This window comes from Lissotriton helveticus, chromosome 12 (assembly GCF_964261635.1).
Source record: "Lissotriton helveticus chromosome 12, aLisHel1.1, whole genome shotgun sequence".
NCBI classification, from domain to species: domain Eukaryota; kingdom Metazoa; phylum Chordata; class Amphibia; order Caudata; family Salamandridae; genus Lissotriton; species Lissotriton helveticus.
In genome coordinates this window covers 757,735,057-757,754,560 of record NC_136073.1, presented here as the reverse complement: position 1 = coordinate 757,754,560, position 19,504 = coordinate 757,735,057, and the positions used below count along the sequence as shown (strand labels likewise).

At 43.0% G+C, this 19,504-nt stretch overlaps 1 protein-coding gene across 4 annotated transcripts in view; it reads right to left on the bottom strand.

Moving 5' to 3' along the window:
* MEF2D (myocyte enhancer factor 2D) overlaps positions 1-18,116 on the bottom strand; it is a 449,440-nt gene extending 431,324 nt beyond the window's left edge. For 3 of the 4 annotated variants that reach the window (XM_078671228.1, XM_078671231.1, XM_078671230.1), the window contains exon 1: positions 17,822-18,029. The gene's annotated coding sequence lies outside the window, so the exon portion shown is untranslated. Of the gene's footprint in view, positions 1-17,821 lie in introns of all 4 variants that reach the window. The other variant, XM_078671232.1, reaches the window with a different exon arrangement.
* Positions 18,117-19,504: the final 1,388 nt, after the last annotated feature.

Below are 19,504 nucleotides of genomic sequence, written 5' to 3'. Positions count from 1 at the left end.
TTTTTAGTTTACGTTTTGAAAATACATGTTTCAGCTCTTGGCTCCAGTTTACAGGAAAAAAATGGTATTTAGGAACAAAGCAATTCAATACCTAAAGACTTTTCATTTTTACAGAGAAAGCATATCAAAGAAAAGAAGAACACTGAATGAGAGCTATAAATAGTGGATTATCAAGGAAACAGAATAAAGGAATATTAACCATGGAAGGCCAGGTCTATGTGCAGAAGTTGGTCTAGTCCTTTTACAATGGATTTTTGCAAACAGCCCATAAGACCCAGTGGATGATAGATCAGAGTTAAAAGGGTGAATGAGTAGAAACCGAGATTTTACCAGCCGCTGCTTTTCTAGGAAATGGGAAAGAGGCACTATCCTACCCAAAAAACATATCCATACTACATAATGATGATCATGAAGGAGGTGAACCTAGTGTTCCTTCCTAAAGGCTGACCGAAGAAAGGCATGAATCTATATGTGTCCCACAATACGCTTAGATATGGAGGAGATGTTAATCATCATACTGCAGAGCATCTTGTCTCAATAATCAAGTGGCCCGTGGCTGACTACTGGTTTAGGTGCAGCAGTTGATCCTGCCAAATGTCAAATAGATAAATGGTGTACCAAGCAAAACTTTATAAAACTCAATGCGTAGTGTCTGAGGTACATGATGATGCTTTATAACCATATAATAACAATGAAATCAGTGGATAGAATTGAGCCCAACGTACATTGCTTTTTTTCGAGGATATTTAAGCTCATTTTTGGTCTCTCTTTCAAGCAAAACAAAGGAATCTAGTGATCATTTTCTTTAAGTTGTGATACAAGTTAAAATAAAACAATTGTGGATCTATTAAATAGAAATCAATTAGCAACTTTTGTTATGGTGTGATTGTTTGCTCGTAGAAAGAGCACTGGACCAACAATTGAGCTAACATTTCACTTCGTTTTCAGTAACAGGGGCCAGTCCATTACATGTATCAGACTTTACCTTTGCTTTTAAGATTTTGAGCGGCTTCTTAGATGTTTGGTGCTTTTTAGTGGCAGTGAATTCATTCAAGCTTCTTTGAAAAGACATCTATGGAAAGTGTTCAGTATTTTTAACAAGACTGGGTTCACACCAACTCAAGCTACCAAGGCCTAGGGCTTTATCTTAGGTTTTGACATTCTTCTATAAGAATGTCTTGCCCTATACTTTTGTAATTGTGCCTTGCTGTTTTCCAATGTTGTTAGTTATAGAACTAGTACCTCAAAGCTTATACGGAGTTTAGTTAAATCACTTATTATGGAAGAGTACCATTTTTTGGGATACAGCATTTGTGGCCTCATGACAGCAGACGTCTAAATGCTGACTGGCTTCTCCTTGTTCCTTGCAAGCTACGTAATCTTCTAAAACGAAGTAAGCCAAGTAGCTGGTAAAATGAAGTGCCCAATTTTACAACAGCAATAGTTACATTTCCGATTCTTGGTTCTATCTGAATTGGGCTTGAATTCTGCAGAAAAGCAACAAATTCCATTTTGGCCTGAAACGTTTTCTACAGGTGTTAAATTATGTTGTTGCCATAGTGGGTAGAGCATTTTAAAACTGCCTAATCTATGGATTCAGATCTTATGTGATGCTTGTATTGAGACAGGCCTTATAACAGATTTTGTGAGATGTGGGTGTGAAAATACCTCTGTAATTCTGCTGTTGTCTTTTTACTGTTCATGAGGTTTTCTTCACATTGCTAGGACCGGTGTTCAGTTATTTCTGATTCCCATTCTTCCTATCTTATACCACCAACAGTTTCTTATCTCATACCACCAGGACTCTGCCCAGGAACAGCTACTAATGGTATAGACCCTTCAATGAGAAATGATTCCAGGATAGCAGACAGTGGCAGTTTTGAGGGCGAAACGATTTTATCTTTCAGCAGCAACATGTCGACCATCAGCTGATATTTCAGCACCTATCTCATTGCTTTATTAATGGCCAGGCATTAATTGGATGAAATACTTCCTATTGAACAGAAGTCAGGATTTGCTTCTACGGCAGTAACACTGTCCTACCCAAGCCAATATGATGAAGTGCTACTCAGCTCTCAGACCTATCAATTTTATTCTTTACATATAACTTTGTCAGTTTGGGAGTCTACTACATGGGTTGGATGTTGATCTTACCTTTTATATGTAGGTAGATAACGTGCAAATTCTTTTCAACATTCAAAACATAGGCAAGACTGCTGCCAATAGCTCTACTTCTAGGCAAGCTGCGCTATTTAAAAAGTGAGAGCCTTTGAAAGCGCAATCCAGCAAGATTCCGCTCAGACAGAAAAGTCCACAGAACTGGGGTAGGTGTTTGTAGCCCCAGGCCAGGCCCCTTGTGTAGTGAGAGAACTGTTGGTTGGAAACCCTTGTATCTAGCAGCTTTATCATTCATCCCCTAAAGTATGAACAGTAAATTCAAGATGTGTTGTTATTACCTAAATACTTACATTCTCAATCACTTTCCAAAGAGTGGTAGTGGTAGAGTCATTCTTTAAATCTCACGACTGGCAAGACCATCTGCCATCAACAGACTTAACCATATCCAAAACACACCAGCTCAGGTGCTGTCTTCAATGAAGGGTTATATTCTAAGTCAGCCAAAAACAAAATACTGTAAAGGCTCCCAAGGCAAAAGAGGCTAACTTTAATACCTTCAATTCTATTATTGAGGCATGGGTTTTAAAAGAAGTGTTTGGAAAGTATACTCTATAAGAGGCACGATTGCCATTTGCAGTACCTAAATTCACTCTAAAAAGGGTGGACGAACTTTTAAATAACAAAAAGTTAAAACATGGAACTTCTTTGAACTTTGAGAAGTCCTCAGTTTGCAATTCAGGAAAAAACTCTAAATGTGGCTGTTTGCTTCAAAAAGCTTGATACCCCTGGTGAGGAGTGTAATCCTAGATGCCTATTTTCTGCATTGCCAAGAGATCCTGTTATGTGTATGCTGCACTAAACTAATGGCCACACAGGGAAGGTCTTTCAAAACTAGAGATGTGGAATATTATGACCTTCTCCACAGAAAGGTTTATGGAAGCTCTGCCTGGTGGAGGAAGTTACGGTGAATCAGAAATTCGTTGTCTCAAGCACTGGGTATTACTAACCTCCATGGGGTGTTCAGTTTATCACTTAAGAAATACTAAATAAACAGCTTCAAATTAGGCCTTCTAAATCCACTGTAACAGAGAAGCACCTTGATGCATTTCCCATGTGACCATGGGATGATGTCCATTATTCATTAAAATGTACTTAATATGGTTACATAGCATCGCTGTGCTAACCACTTTAAAAAACTCTGAAACATTTACTAAATAAGACCTACAATTATAAGTCTTTAGACACAGAAGTGTGTGCAGTGCTGTTTCCTGTACTGGAATAACGCTTCCTCGCTGTTAAAAGGTGAATGAATGCATGTCTTTTAAGCCATCTTATATAGAAAAGGTTAGGCACCATTGATTTTAATTGTTTCCTGACGAACAGTTGGTTTCCTTCAGCTTTCAAATAAAGGTTTCGAGTGTTCACAATAGAAGACCCTGCAATAGTAGTAACTGACCTCCAAATCTGCTTAAGTTATACTGAGTTTGGAGGATTATTTGAGTTTAACTACATTGTTGGGAGAAAGGTTTAATTACTATCTAAGGAAATTTGGATTTAGGACCCCAGAGCCACAAAGATTTGCACATACAAAATTCGATCTTAAACTCCTCAAATTAAGGGCTACCCTGATGGTTGAAAATTCAGCCAACTCTGGCATCCATGTTTACCGTCTTTGCATTGTTATTAAGTGGTTTGGTAGACATTCATATAGAATAAGGCGGTTCTGAAGAGTTTTGAGAACAGATCTATTCTATCATGTACCTAGTCTGGAAAATGGAGAGCAGACTGTGGACCTGCAGTTGTTCTAAAGGTGTTGATGAATTTATACTGTACGGTGCCAACTCAAACATCGGACATGGATATCTACAATCTAAAAATATTGCACAACAAGAATTGTTACACACGGCCCATTCTGGAGGTGCCATAACTGCACAATGGAGTACAGTTTCTTTTTGACCAGGAATCTGGTGTGACACACGGAGACGTGGAAAATATGTTTCCAATTCTCTTTAACATTGCTAATGGTTATGATTTCTTGAAACTACTTATTATGTTCTCTTAGTGCAATAATTTCATAAGCGTAGTCTAACCAAAAATGAATTAGCTCACATTGGAAAATAATAACAAGACTATTCCACATAATCCAAATTTCATGAGGACTTCAACAGGTATTTTTGTACTCAGAGATTCCATCTCATTGTATGGACTTAACCCCTTCTGTAAATGCTTCAACCTTTAATGACCATTCAGCAACACTTCAAGTGGCCGATTACAAGTGCCCCTATAAACCAGAAGGGGCTGGTAAAAAGGAGAACACGATCCAAGATAAATCTATGGACCATGAGTAATTCATCTAGAGATCTCCAGGTGAAATAAAGGAGAGTAATAAGACATATCAAGGGTAGCCAGACGAGAATTATTGATTTGCACTGTAAATTCTTATTAAGAAGGGGAATCTCAGAGTTCCACTTTTAATCACTATTAAATCCACTTCTGGACTTACAGATGACACTGGTACCCGGAGGTCCATGGGGAGGAGGTGGCTCCTAATCGCCCGGCACCGCGGCACTCATTAGGATGCCCAATGTGGCATCACGTACGACTTCTCAATTTAGTTCTTCTACACTCTATTTACAGATCCATGGACCAGTGTTGGCTGAAAAGAGCCTTGCTTGGAACATCAATTGTGCTCTTCCCCAACCAACTTCATAATTAAGCAAATAGAACACCTCCCCCACTCTCTCAAAAAGCAGAAAGCAACATTTATTAGCTCCCCAAGACTCGAGAAGCAGCGCTCTTTTATCAAGGCAAACAACAAAACATAATCATTCACTGGCTTACAACTCCTTATTGACTGCCGGCAAATGGCGCGCTGAGAGGGGTCGGTGGATGTCAAAGGGACAATAGTCACAGCAGTCGGACAATAATGGCTGGTTCAACAGAGGGACAACGGGCTCTGTCCATAAGGAGACACAGTCGCGCTGCTCCATTAACCTTCCCATCCCCCAAATAACGGGCTCTGGTGAAACCCAATAACCAAGGAAACAACACACTGACAAAACAATATTTTGACTCTGTGAGTATGCTTTATTTTGTAATCCTATTTATATGGTCTTAGTGCACTCAAAACATTTTAAGCACAGCAGCATTTTGATCACAATGATAGTGTAGGAAGGCACAGACTGCTAACAGCACATGGTATACAGCATGGTGAGCTCAGCTACACAGAGTGTAAATAATGTACTATATGTATCCTGCGTGCGGTGGTCATGACGTGTGAATTTGTTGTGGCATAACTAAAGCAGAATTAGGAACGATTATACGGAATTAAGCGAGGTGCGTAATCCAGCATTTAACCCTATTTACCTAGAGCAAAACGCACCCTTGAGTCAAACATGGTCCCAGAGATGCATTTTGCGCTTAAAAAGTAGCGCAAAATGCAACAGAAAAGGAACAGCACCAGCCGCTCACGCTCTGTTCCTGTGCACTTGGGTAGGCATTTTTGCCACAAATTACTCCACATTACGCGAGCAGTAAAATTGCGTTAATTTTAGCCATTTCATGTCAGGAGAGTAATGCGAAATGACCTAGATTACTCATATGCAATTAAAGTTTTGCCCGGCTCTGTGCATACTGTGGCCATAAAAACAGACCAAACACTACAGTAATTTCTTCACGTGGACACTGTTGACATGTAGACAATCACGTTGCAATATGTGCACCATGCACTTGGTGTCTTAAGACTCTCAGACTGCACTCTTTACATTACTTTTCTGATCATAGACAGCCACGCATGGAGACAGGCGGTTGTGCTATATCAGAGAACTTCCTGATATGTGAAAGGTTGCACGACAGCCCATCCTTTCATGCGACAGTGCCTTTCCTTTGGGTGCCTTTCTTTTTTTAATTTACTTTTAGACTTCTATTACTGCATCTAACCAGACCTAAAATAGGAAACCAAGAAATTCAAAGATGGAAGAACTGCAACAAAAGCATTGTCGAAGGACAAAAAAGGGCCTGCATAATTAGAGAAGGCAAAAAACATGTAGCAACAATTATAGCAACGGATTTGGTTATATTGTGGGTGCAAGAGGACGTTTTATTTTTGAGCCACTGCAGCAAAACACGACTACCAGCAAATTGAGATATATTCATTTCATTTACTATAAGGAAACCAAAAAAACTTAGCAATCTAAGGCATCCTGGAGATTTACACCATCGATGCTTTCAATATATTTGATGACAGGGATCACACAAAGTTTGTAAAAGTCCCGGCAGCTTGCATTCAGTTATAGGTGAACGCCAATCCGTTAAAAAGATAGACGTAAAGGTAAGAATTTTTAAAGTGAGAGACTGGTTGTGTGTGTGAGAGAGCAAGAGAGATTCTTTTTGAGCCAGTGCATAATAAATTACTGCAATACCGGACTCAAACTTGATGAACATGAGCCAGAAAACATATTGGTGCCTAATGTTTCAAGTGCTTAATTTGTTTTACGTGCTGTTTTAGTTACCCGTTCTATCGACATTGTTTTTTGTTGTGGTGAATGGTGTGCTTTGTTGTTCTTCAAATTTTTTCTCGTAGCTCTTGACATATTTACTTTCCCTGTTGTCAAAACCAATAAGTTCTCTAACATCAGTGATTGATAACTGCAGTCAACGTATTATGTAGTCGTTTCTTATATTAACAGGGTTGTACTCCCCACAGAGTCGAACCCTGCATCCTCACGTCTTGTACCGTGGAGACGTGTACTCCTCACAGAGTCGAACCCTGCATCGTCACTGTGTTGTACCGTAGAGACGGTAGCTTCATATGCATCCTTGGAGGTTGATACTTGGCAAGGCCGCTGCCCAGATGCAATGATAATCCCCCAAAAATATCTCCAACCTTAAAAGCTTGCATGTAAGACGGGCATTAAGAGCGTACTTATGTAGGATATTAGATAGTTCAAAATACGATTTGACACAGCGTGGTCCCATGATGAGAGCTCCAACTGTATCATTTCTTGTATAACAACTGGACAGGATGAATAGGTCCCAAGGTGGACCTGACAGAAGCAGTCCATCCAGTATTAACATCATAGGACCTGGCTGGAGAGCAGCGGGATGGGACTTCAAACTGAATAGGGTGAAACTCTTCAGTGGGTTAACCTGAAGCAACCAGTCCAAAAGAGTTCTCCCCCAACAGTGTCCCTCCGTCTGCTGTACCTTATCTGCACTTGGAACAGCTCGGGACAGTTACTGTGAACAATCTGGAAGAAATTCTCAACAGGAGCCAGGATCCATGGGTTCGAACACCCAACAGCAATGATGGACTTCTGTAATGTTGCACTGTCAGATATAAACCAGAGCTAGACGCACAAGGATGTTGATGCTGGCACATAAGCCAAGATATACTTTACCATGTTATCAATCCCATTTCCTGCATGGCTGGGCAGGAGTCTTTTACAATATGACAATACTAGCCTTCTGTATTGTACATACTCATAGCCCAGGTGTTACTTGGCATGTGAACACCCCCCAACCAGACTTACGCTACACACACTTCACTGGAGCAGGCACATGCCCTGTAAGACCCTACAGAAGTAGACAGGAGGACTCCAAACAACTACGGTTGCGAGTATAGCAGCTGAGGGATTTGGCAAAGCTTTTAAGACCATTATAGCAAGTTCAATTATAGGTTAAAGGATTCCAGGTACTGAATACAGTATAGCACTCAATGGAGAAGTGAGAGACAAGTGACTGGGACTGGAGACTGTGTAATACCTTTAAACCCCACAGGACTGTTTGATGAAAAACAAAAGTAGAAGATATGGCATACACAAACATATACCTTCAATATTAATGTACCAAAAAAGACAAAAAGCCATTGGTCACAAACAGATTTTTAAAATAAGAATGCCCATATTGAAAAATCTCCCACGTTCAACCTTCAGAAGAGGTGCTTTCTCTCTGCCCCCATCGGTGAAAAAGCGGAGGTGAGGGCAGGAGGATAGTCAGGACATACTTTGCAGCAACAAATTAAAATGTATTAAGAGAACAGGTAAGAAAATCAGGCAGACTCCAAGCAGAGTTTAAGGGGTCAAACCAGTAACTCAAATGAAATATTCCTAAGATGTTTGAAAGTAGAGGAGGTCAAGCAAGACTGCACAGTTGGTGACACAGTCAGTCAGTCAGTTAGATTTATTTGTTACTTTTCGGTAACATAAAAGTACAGTACACAATACAAAACAGATTATCAAACCAATTAAAGCACAATATATATATATATATATATATATATATATACATATATATATATATATATATATATATATATATATATATATATACACACACACAAGTCACAATTCCGGTATCCGGCCAGTACCTGCTCGCGAGTGGGTCGTCGTTGGGGTCCCGGCGGCCCAATTATCAAGAAACAGATCAGATTTATTTTGGCAGCAGAACAAACATATATTGTTCTGCTGACAAAATAAATTTTTGAAGCACAGCAACTCCTGGAGTGTCGTTGTACGTTTCCTTTTGCATGGGAGATCCGTTTCTTGAGATATATATATATATATATATATATATACACACACATTATATCGGCCAGATTTAATCTTTTCAATACATTTCTGACATTGTAACACCCGCATACTTTTCCTGATCTTCAAACCTTGCCACAAATAGGAAGATATTGCACAGCATACAAGCTCGATAAAATATATCTCTTCCTTGGTAATACATAAAATGTACAAAATAATATAATGTGCGAATCAGTTATTGAGGACATATTATCACACAGGCATAATGGTAGCTCAGACATAGAATGACAATTATCTGGCAAGCACATCATCAACGGGAGCTTATTCACCCTTGGTGACACAAAAAAAGTCCAGCAACTTTGGCTGGTGAGGTCCAAGTGAACTATTACACTACACAGGTCCGATATTTCTCTCAACTTAATTCTATTTATAAAATTAAGGCATACAAATTCTTCCAATGTGATCTCTCACATCCATCCTCCACCACTGGGAACCCAACATTAGCGAGTAAAACAGCTCACGAGTTAAGCGTCCCTATAGAAACTTATCAGAAATGTCACCCATGCCAAGGATGAATTTCCTGTTAATTCTCAAAAGGGATGCTAACACGAACATAACTGCTTGAATAAAAACCATGTCAAATTAATAAACTACTTGAAACAAATCGGTTTAAGATGTATTTTTGCTAAGTGCTCAATATAATTTAGTCCCATCCAATTCATCTCAATCTGACATCACATCCCGTGTTTCTTTGCATCCACCTCCTGCCTATCCAAACTTTAATTAAAGAGTTTAACTTATTGTGCAATACTATCTTGTTGTGGATAAATTAATAATATTACGTTTCTTTCTAGTTCCTTAACAATAAGGAACAATGGAGGAGCCTAGCTCGAGAGCGTAATGGCCGCCTTTTAGCTCGGCTCCGTCGGCCCTCCGGCTAACCTCGAATATCCTGCAATATTATCCTGTACTGCGACGATACTTCACTACAGATTTTGAAATTTAAAGACCCACTCTTACTCACCGTCTGGTCCGGAGGCTCCTGCGTGCTGTGGGTCCGCAGCTGTGCCCTCGGTGAGATTGGGGCCTCCGGGCGCTCGAGACCGGGACCTCGCCTGTGGGACCCGACCGGCGGTGCAGAGATTGCTGGCCCCAGCCGCGAGAGTGAGCCACTGGTGGGAACCGTTGTGTGTATGCCCCGGCGATCCTGAACCAGCCCCGATTTCTGGACCGTGCGGATGGAGGGGGACGAGATGTGTTGGGGGCTGACTGTGTGAAGGGGTCCCTTCGCCTTTGTCCTGTCCGGCAGCCCTGGACCCCGTGCCTGTCTCTCGCCTGTGGGGCCTGCCACTGTTCGGAGGGGGCCCCCCCCCATCGAGCGCCTGCCCGTTCTGTGCCGGTGAGGCCGTTGTTGGGAACCTCCGGAGGTCTGTAAAGTCCTACATTTGGGAACTGTTTGGGGGCCCACGGTGGAGTGTGGGGTGGCGAAACTCACAAGATGGCTACCAACAACGTGGGGGGTGATCCGCTCTGCATCGACGCTCCTTGCTGGCCAGATTGTGCGGAGGCCTGGGCGTGCACTCGAGCGCCCACGCCCGGAGATGTCCTGGACGCCTTGATGTCCTTGTACGCTGTCTTGGCCCCCGGTGCTTCTACCGACCCCATGCGGCCCGCCGCAATTTTGGGTCGCCGCTCTTTCATGCACCCCTATCGTCCTGATGCCTTCATTGCTTCGGCCCCTTCGGCTGCGCCAGGAGTTGCTGCTGTTGTTCTTCGGCCGCTTGATGGGCCGGTGGCTTTTGAACCTCTGCTTTCTCACCGTCTGGACTTCGAGGACTTCCACGCGACGCGGAGATCTGCTCCTTCCCGGACAACTGGGAATTATGGTGGGCCGCCGTTTGCTCCCGCTTCGATGGATTCGAACTTTTGTCCTGGAGGGGTACCTTTGTATTGTCGAACTGCGCACCTGGACTCCGGCTTGCTTTTGCCTGCCCTGTCGTTGTTGCTACAATTGACTTGCTTTATTGACTTTTTGTATTCCCTCCGTACGATGGCTCTCCCTAACCTACATCACTGCCGTAACTCTGGTCAACATTACGATTATTCTGTGCTGGGTGGTCTGCTCCATATTATCCTTTATTGGGTTGGTTTCGTGGTTAGGAAGGGTTGGGGGTAAGTTGCACAACATGATAGTTTGCTGGTTTACCTGATCGTTGCACTGATGCTTGTATTCCCGACATTGTGAAACGTTAACATTTCCCCCTCCTCCCCCTCCTTGCGGGTTTCTGCTGTATGTGAAGGTGTAGTACTGATTTGATACTTATTCATTTGTTGGGCCGGGGAGGGTCGTAGCCGAATGTGTTTGTTCATATCCTCTGGCTCCTCCCTCATATTTTATTTTTTTGTTTCATATTCCCTCTCCTCCTCTTTTTGTCTCCTTATTCTACTTTCTTTCTTTACTATATTTCGGGTTTCGGATTAGGGCGACAGGCACGCTGTTTGGAGGGTAGGCCGTAGCCTTCTGCAGGGGTGCGGGGTGGGCGGGGTCTTTCAGATGTTTTCTTTTTGGTTCTATGGCCCTTTTCTATCCCTTTATAGCGGTGCCGCTTCTGTCCTCGCTTCTCTGGCATGAGTGGGTTGGGGTCTGTCGCTATGCCACTTTTATCGGTTTCGATGCTCCGTCGCGACTGCCATACCCTTCTTCTCGCCAGCTCTCCACTTTCTTCTGTACTATTAGCTGTGGGATGCCTGGCCCGGGGTGGCGCCCATCTTGCACGATTGTGTTTCTCCTTTATATTTCTTTTCTTTGTTCTTCCCTTTTTCCTTTCCCCTGTTCTTGCCCTTCTTGGTTTCCTCCCCTCTGTTTCCCCCCTATTTTTCCCCCTTTCCCTCCCCCTCTCCCCTTCCTCCCCCCCCCTCTCCCCCCCCCCTTTTTCCCAGGCTCGTATGGATAGAAATAGGTTCCGTTCGTACAGTCTAACCGCTCCCCTTGCCTTTGTTAGCGTGTTATTGAGTGGGGGGCATGAGATGCTGGTAGTACTTGTATGCTTATCCACTATATTTTGCGTTTGTTTTGTGCTACGATCGACTCGTGTTTTTACATCCTCCTCCCCCCCCCCCCTCTTCCCGTTTTGGCATGGGTGTATTCCTGTTTATTGGTTTTTCCCGTATTTATGAGTCTGCCATGAGCCTTGTCCCCTTATTATAAAATGGACCTCGTTGATCCTGATATTGGGCCGTTAATGTCACTTATTCCATTCCTAGCATTGTTTAAATGTGTTTGCCTGCCTGCCAGCTGGCCTTGTGTCGCTTATTTTGACTTTTGATCGTCTTTGACTTGTGGCCGGCCGGATTGGTTGTAGGCCCACGCATGTTTATCCTATTGATGCAAATAAAGGTCTTCAAAAAAAAAAAAAACAATAAGGAACAATGACTCAAGGCAGTCTTCCGTTTTTGAACAGATGGGCGTCATCGGCCACACTGGCCTATTCATTGAGTAAAACAAAAAAGTGGAGAGTGGATTGCTTGAATGGCTCTCAGCTATCGATAATCACTGCGAGCAACAAAAAAATGTGTGCCCACCATGCCACCTCAGACGAGAACTAGCTATATCAAAACAAGCAGCCTTAGACTCTTACAAGAGGAAGAGTACATCCCAAACTGCCATGGAAGGTCCCGTCTCAAATGAAAAACAAGCAGTCCAGTTTCAGATTACGGTTGCTTACCGGCAACGGACTGGAATGCAGTTTGAAGCGATCACCACTGGCTGAGATTAATTTAAGCATTCCTTCCAGCACCTTGTTGTTTGCTCCAGTTGACACGAAGTGCGACCAGTATACTCAGATGTGGGTCACCTGCTGACTGCTCCATGAGACTCACGCTGCATTATGGAGGAATCCGATCTGGAGTTGCTTGTGTCCTCATATGGAAGATACCTAAACTGACAATTTGGGTAGGAAGGATGCTATTGAAGCAGGACTAAAACTGATTTACATATGACAGGTCTCCGTTTAGTGCGGCACAGTGGGTGAAAAGCAATGAGGTGGTAATTCAGTCATTCTTTTTTATCACATTCTGTTTGATTCTGGCCTAATCAGGCAAAACAATTGATAGGGATTCTCTAGGAAAGACACAATGTCACCTCACCGGGCCATACCAAATTCTCTATGCACCAAACACTGACGGGTATTATTGAAAAGATTAAATTAGTTCGAAAAATTCCAATAGTTCAAAGACCACAAAGGTGCCTACTTTAAGAAAATAAACTAGAAATAACAAGCATTGGCAAATGCAGGAAAATATTCTACCTCGAATAGAAATGGAGGAAAAGTAAGTGGCAAGCTCAGGAACCATTAAAAAGCCAGGAAAAAGAGGGAGCATCCAAAATACTTTTAAGTTTAGATTAAAAACAATAGATTTCGCAAGCACAGCGCGAGCGAAACCTAAAAATTAAGGAATAGTCACATGTATTGCCTAATTTCTACCGTTATACGTGCATAGGAAAAATAATATCAATAAGTCTCCTACAGTTAAAACCACTATGCTCAAAACATATGCAGACAAAATGAGATATCCTCCATAACAAAGAGAACTGATACAAGGGTTCGTCTTTCACTTTTGTAATTAATCAAATATTGAGCATTAAAAGTATTGTGCAGACAACCACTAAAAAGGCCAGAAGCTACGCTATATTAGTAGCTTTCTAGCTGCTTCTGTTGAAATGTATTTAGAAATATACATGTCTGCCAATGAAAAAAAATGTAAAAATGTACTAACTCCAAACTACCCAGAAAATTAAAAATCTGCAGGCCAGTGCTTGTCGTTCTATTTGCTTCCTTTGGAAATTGAAAAAATCAAGGTTAAGAACATTCATGAGAATCCAGGCAGCTGGAAAGCCATCCTGAAGTGGAGGGCGAGGGTGGCACCTGTGAGGCCAGTCAGCACTGGCAACTAGTTACAGATCCGGGCACAGACAGCTAGGCCTACATGAAAGAGACAGGGCCACCGAGACCTTGCCGCTCAAAGGTCGTGGGGAATTTCCACTGCGGTTTATCTACATGCCACAGATACAGGAAAAGGCAACAGAGTGCACGTGTACAACACAGACACATGCCACTCGGAGCCTGTTCTCAAGGCTGCGCCGCGACGGCGAGGACTTTGGGGACACAGTCGCATGGGAGAGGTTACACATGTAATACAGCCGACCCATGTCCGGAAATATCCTGGTGGTGGGAACCGCGGGCCCAGCTCCTCTCTCACTAACGAGGGAAGCGCGCGGCGTCACTCTCGGGAGTCGTGACGTAGCACCGACGCAGTCGTGACGTAGCGCCGACGGAGCTACACAGCGCTACGTATTGCCGTCCACGTTATGACTCACCAGTGAGTTTACCATCGCTTGTCACTCGGGAGAGTACCCAGGCGCTAAAATGTTACAAGTGTGTGGAGTTAATATCGTTCCAAAATGCTATGAATATACATAGCATACTGTGCAGAAGAAATTACCAAATATAATCAACAGAACGGGAAGAGCGGTCACTTCTCTGGAACTATTACACGTATTTGGAATGTGCCATGAAAACGCAAGTGTGATACGCGATGGATTTCACTCCGAGCGGGAGGGCATGATATACGGAGAGCAGTTTTGTGGCACGTGAATCTTTAACGTGATTCGCATGCAGCTCAGCTGGGATTCCAGAAAGCATGGCGTGTTGGGGAGGAGAACTCGTCATTTGGAAAGCACCCCAGGGTGTTAACACATTTACATTACATATGCTCCCATTATAAAGGGCCGGAAAATTACTCCGCAGAAACAGATTTTTTTCCCTTTTAACCTTGTGCAGAAACTAACCAAGTTCATAGGTCGGACTCTTAAGCAAAAAGAGCAACCTTTCGTTTTTAAATACCTGCCTACAATATTTAACAGCACGGCATTACACGAAACCCCCAAAAGATTACAGATCAGAATAAAGCAGCATGACACTACACCCGCAAATAACAGATCAGACTAAAGCAATCACATAGCATGTCTTTCAGTATGAACATACATCTACTGTATACGTATTTCATAAGTAGTGAAACGCACACTTCTACATGACAGAAATAACATGTAAATGTAGGAGTAGGCCTCCAACAGCATATATGCAGATGTGCAGAGCATAATACCCTATGATTTGAATGTGGGGCGTGGCCACGAGTTGCAGAAGTAAAACAATGACTAGATCATGATGAAATATCTCACCCGCCCCTCCCCCAGTCAACACAACTATAGTCATAAACAGCATATTGGTCAGTGTATCTGTATATAAGGTGAACGCCATGGTATGGTTCCATGAGTTTGTGTTTCAGAAAAAGATATTTAACCGACATCAGGATGCCTGGTGTTAAATGTGAGCAGTAAGGTAAAATCACCCTGAAGAGGATTAAGGTGTGTTAGGAGAGCTGCGCCACATATCATGTTAGTATAACATGTAATCTGTGGGGAAGTACTCCGTGTTTTTTTCTCGGGTCTAATCACTGTACAGTTTATTAGTACAATTGCTCTAAATAACGTGTTATTTGCCAAATTTACTTTCATGGCCTTGGCATACTTATAAGTGTATGTGAAGGATTCTTTAATATGGATAAGTACAGATTATCATAACAATTAGACAAAATATACATTTATACACACTAAGGCTGTTTTTGTAAGACACGCAGAGTAACCTATTTCTTCACGCCATTAAACATGCAAATATTTCAAAGCACAATGTTTTTATTTTTTCATTATGAGGAGACTATGATTGACGAATCTGAATGATAAGATAATATTTGTGTTTTAGAGGTTTTCACCTCTTCATCTATTTAGAAAGAAAGCACACGCTGCCTGTATTAACAAGACAATGGAAGATTAAAAGAAAAATCTACAACACTGAAATTAAGAGTAGCATTTCTTCCACGGTTTCTTGAGCTAATTTAACGATTATGTGAGGGTTATTTCGATCTTCAAAAAAGCAAACCAAATCTTACCCCCAAAAAAGTCATGCTAATTTCTGCTTTAACAACACTAGGCAAGGTGATTGCTTGAATCGCCCCACTAACTTTTGCACTGACCTCAATCAGGCATAGACAGTGAACAGCACAGAACTGCGGTCATTAATGGCTGAAGTGACTGATAACGTGGTTTCTGGACACCACACACAGTACGCTGTGCATGAGTAGCAACCGTAGCTAAACACTGGATGTAGACACACGACAGTAGCAGCATCAGGGCCTGGGACGTGTGTGCTTAGAGGGTCCGGAGCAGGCCGGGAGGCCAAGGGAGTGTGACCAATGAACCCAACGTCTGCATGGATGACTCCTTGTACCCAAAACACCTCCGACACCCACCCTCTTATTGCCATTTTATGACCCTCTCTCAGTCAATCACCACAAAACGGAGACTTCTGCCTAATCCCTAGAACTACCAAGCAAACATATTAGCAGCCAGATGATTTGGAATGGGTGTTTGTTATTATGAAAAGTTTCGATTCTTACCCAGCTAGGTCGAAAAGTTCACTAAATTGCTCACTTGGAAAGCGAAACTGCCTGCCACGAGGCACTGTGCCGTTTGTGTTACCTAGACTGGATTTTATTCTAACGGAGGTTGCATTCTAGACCTTGTAGTTACACTCACTGCATTGGAAGGATGCGCACAAGTATCCCAGTCTGCAACATCCAGTTGGGTAAGCTGACTAGACTGGTTTAAGGTGTCGCGCATGGCATGGTCCACCCAAAATGTGTGCAGAGACTAGAAAAAGCCAACAAACAACACGTGCACGCCCTCAAAAGAGGTCAGCCTTTCTTTAAAAGGGTGGGCAAGAGTGGTGCTGTGTCCTTCTTGCTGGGGACACAATAAAAGGCACGTCCTAAAACGTAATTGTGGACAGGAACTTATCTTGCGCTCAGATACCCCCCTCTGGACCCATCCACGTTAATTACCCTTTTTGTATTAGAGGGCCATATTAACATAGCCCTTTCCCTGTCACCCAAGCACTACAGCTAATCACCCTGAAACAACCATGCAAATCGCAAATGCTCCCTGTCAAATACACAGCATGTCCCTACTCAGACTACAAAACAAAATAGTGGTGGGTACCTCTGAATGGGGAATGTTGGATGAAAGCGATGATAATTTCAAATCGATTGTTGAAAGCCTCAGAAATGTCCAAATTCTGAGGTCAGACTGCTCTCTTTTACTTAAAAAAATATTTTCTGCCAAGTGAGGGTTTTATCCACTACCACAAATAAATCCAAACATACTTTAAATCCCATCTGGGCAGTGATCCACATCCCATACACACAATTGTGTGGCAGTAAGACACTTTAAAATAATTCTGTACTTGTTACTAAGAGTTGACTATTCGTGTTTGCTGCACACATTATCCAAAACATTGTTTCAATTGGTACCCAACCCTCCCACTTTTAAACGCCGTTTTCCGCTGTCAGGCCGCCCCACCCACCTAATTTCTTGGTGGCACTGGCGGAAGGGTGGCTGTCACCATTTCACACACGCTGCTGTGAGAGTCACACATTCTCCAAAACATCAGTTGTTATTGGGCGGAGGGCGCCGGTACTAAAAAACCAGGGAGGTGCTCTCAAGGCTTTTTCCTCTCAAAATGAGGACTTTGCTCATATTAAATAAAACGTTGGTGGTTTGCATCATCACGTTAAAATGTAAAGAAATTAAACGAGGCACCATTATATTTCAAACATTAAGGTCACCCCGCCTCCTGTACGTGCAGTTGTCAGACAGTCCAATTATACACAGCATTTCCTTGTCAGTAGGTGAAGTGACAGAATATCTTCTTTTGGCAACGCACCGGCAGACATAAACCGAAACATACTTTCGAATACAGTTGCAGAAGCCCCCCACACTTGCGCCCTTGCATCACGAGCTCTGCTGTCAGTCTGTCCACTCCCTTTAAAAATATTATTTCCTTCTGGTTGGTAAATGGAGAGAAGGGGGCGGGGGCTGTGATGTTGTTTTTGTTGCATACGTCCTTCTGACATTTAAGATCTTTAATGTTCAGGGTGACAGGCCTCGTACCGATAAACACACTCTTAAAAAGGATGCAAAAACAGTGAGGCTGAAAATACAAATAAACACGCACCCTCCCCCCATCAGCCATCCTCCTCCCCAGGGCCCAGTGTTCACTCACCAGCTGCTGCTGAGCCGGGCCCCCCGATCCAGGCCCCTCGAGGCCCCTCGTCGGTGGTGCTGCTCCCCTTCTCGTCCCCTCGTTGCCCCCCCGCGTCACAGCCTCACTCCCCCCCGCGCTGACATCCCTTCCTCCTCCAAGCTCCAGAGGTAACTATTGCAGCCTCTGGAAAAGGTACAACGTAACCAGCCAGCGCAGCCTACCCTGCTGCGCGATGGACGGGTACATTAACCAACCAGAGCAGAGGATGATAGAAGGCGGGTGCACTCTCGCTCGCTTCGCCTCCTTGCGCTTTGACAAGCGAGACAGCTGACCAATCACAGCGGAGGACGACACTTCTGCTTCCAGGCTTGTGTGCGGCGTGTTACTGTGGATCACTCCGCCTCGGCCTGTCAGCTCCTTGGATTATGGTGCAAGTAGAACGAGCAGCTCTGGCTTTAAAGCTGTAGAGACACCGAAAAACGTAAACATCATAAAAACGTGCGATTTACCTCTTCCAGGTGGCAAGACTGGTTGGCTCGGTCTGTTTACTTACTCTATTATCCTCATAATATTTTTTATTATCATTGCCGGTGTGAATACTGTCATTGTTAATAATCTGCTTTATTTTCATAACATGTTAAGAACAATCACCATAACTTGTGGTGAGAGTTGTATCGAGCGCTAATCCAAGAATTTGTTGCACACCTGTAGTTCGACCTAACGCTCTTCTATAATAAACACTCTCCTCCTCGGTCCATAGGGGGTTGGCTGCACTGACAGCTTGACCACAGATCTCTACAAACGCTTCATCATCGCCCAATCCCCCAGCGGCATCCCTCTGATCTGTGTACTAATACGTAACATATAATTAAAACCAGGGGCGTGGCTATCAATAGTGCAGCAGGTGCAGTGGCACCGGGGCCCAGTGACGGAAGGTGCCCAAAGGATCCCTGATTGCTCCTTTCATTTATCTACCTAACCCACAAAGCTGCGGCCCATTTCCTTACGTGCACTAGGGCCCATGTCAGCCTTGCTGTGCAATAGATTGTAACGTTCTTTCGAGTGGATACAAATAAACATTTTGGATGTGATGCAAAATAAAAAAGTAAATACGAATTTTCATTTGGGCGATGCACAAATATGTATATGTGCATTTACAAACATAACATTTACACAGTGGACAACTACACAGAATGTCTCTGAGCAATACCCTACAGCCAGGAGATAAAAGAAAATAGACAGCAACATTTAAGAACAAGCATTTGCAATGCAATAGGTCTCGCATTTATGCACGCTTAAGCTATTGGCTTTGTAAATGACAATGTCTTTTATTTATGTTTTAAAAACCAAAACATATATAAAATGCATTGTAATTTACGATGCCAATAGCTCGAACTCACGTAAATGCAAGACCTATTGCATTGCAAATGCTTGTTCTGCAGAGCTGCAGGCTACAGAACTGAGCTGTGCGGCCTGCTGTCCGTCCTGGTTTGCTTCTAGGCGCTGTATAGTTTATGACAGGTGTACCTAAGCGCAGTGTGCCTAGGTGCCATTGGGTGTGATTACTGTAGCTTTTTGAGCACGTTTCCTAACAGCGCACCCGGGGCTGGGCAGATTACAAGGACCTGCATTTAGGTCACAAGCATTTAGAAGTGTCTCCAACAATAGGCTATTTGTGTGCAATGGAAAAACAATCATAAA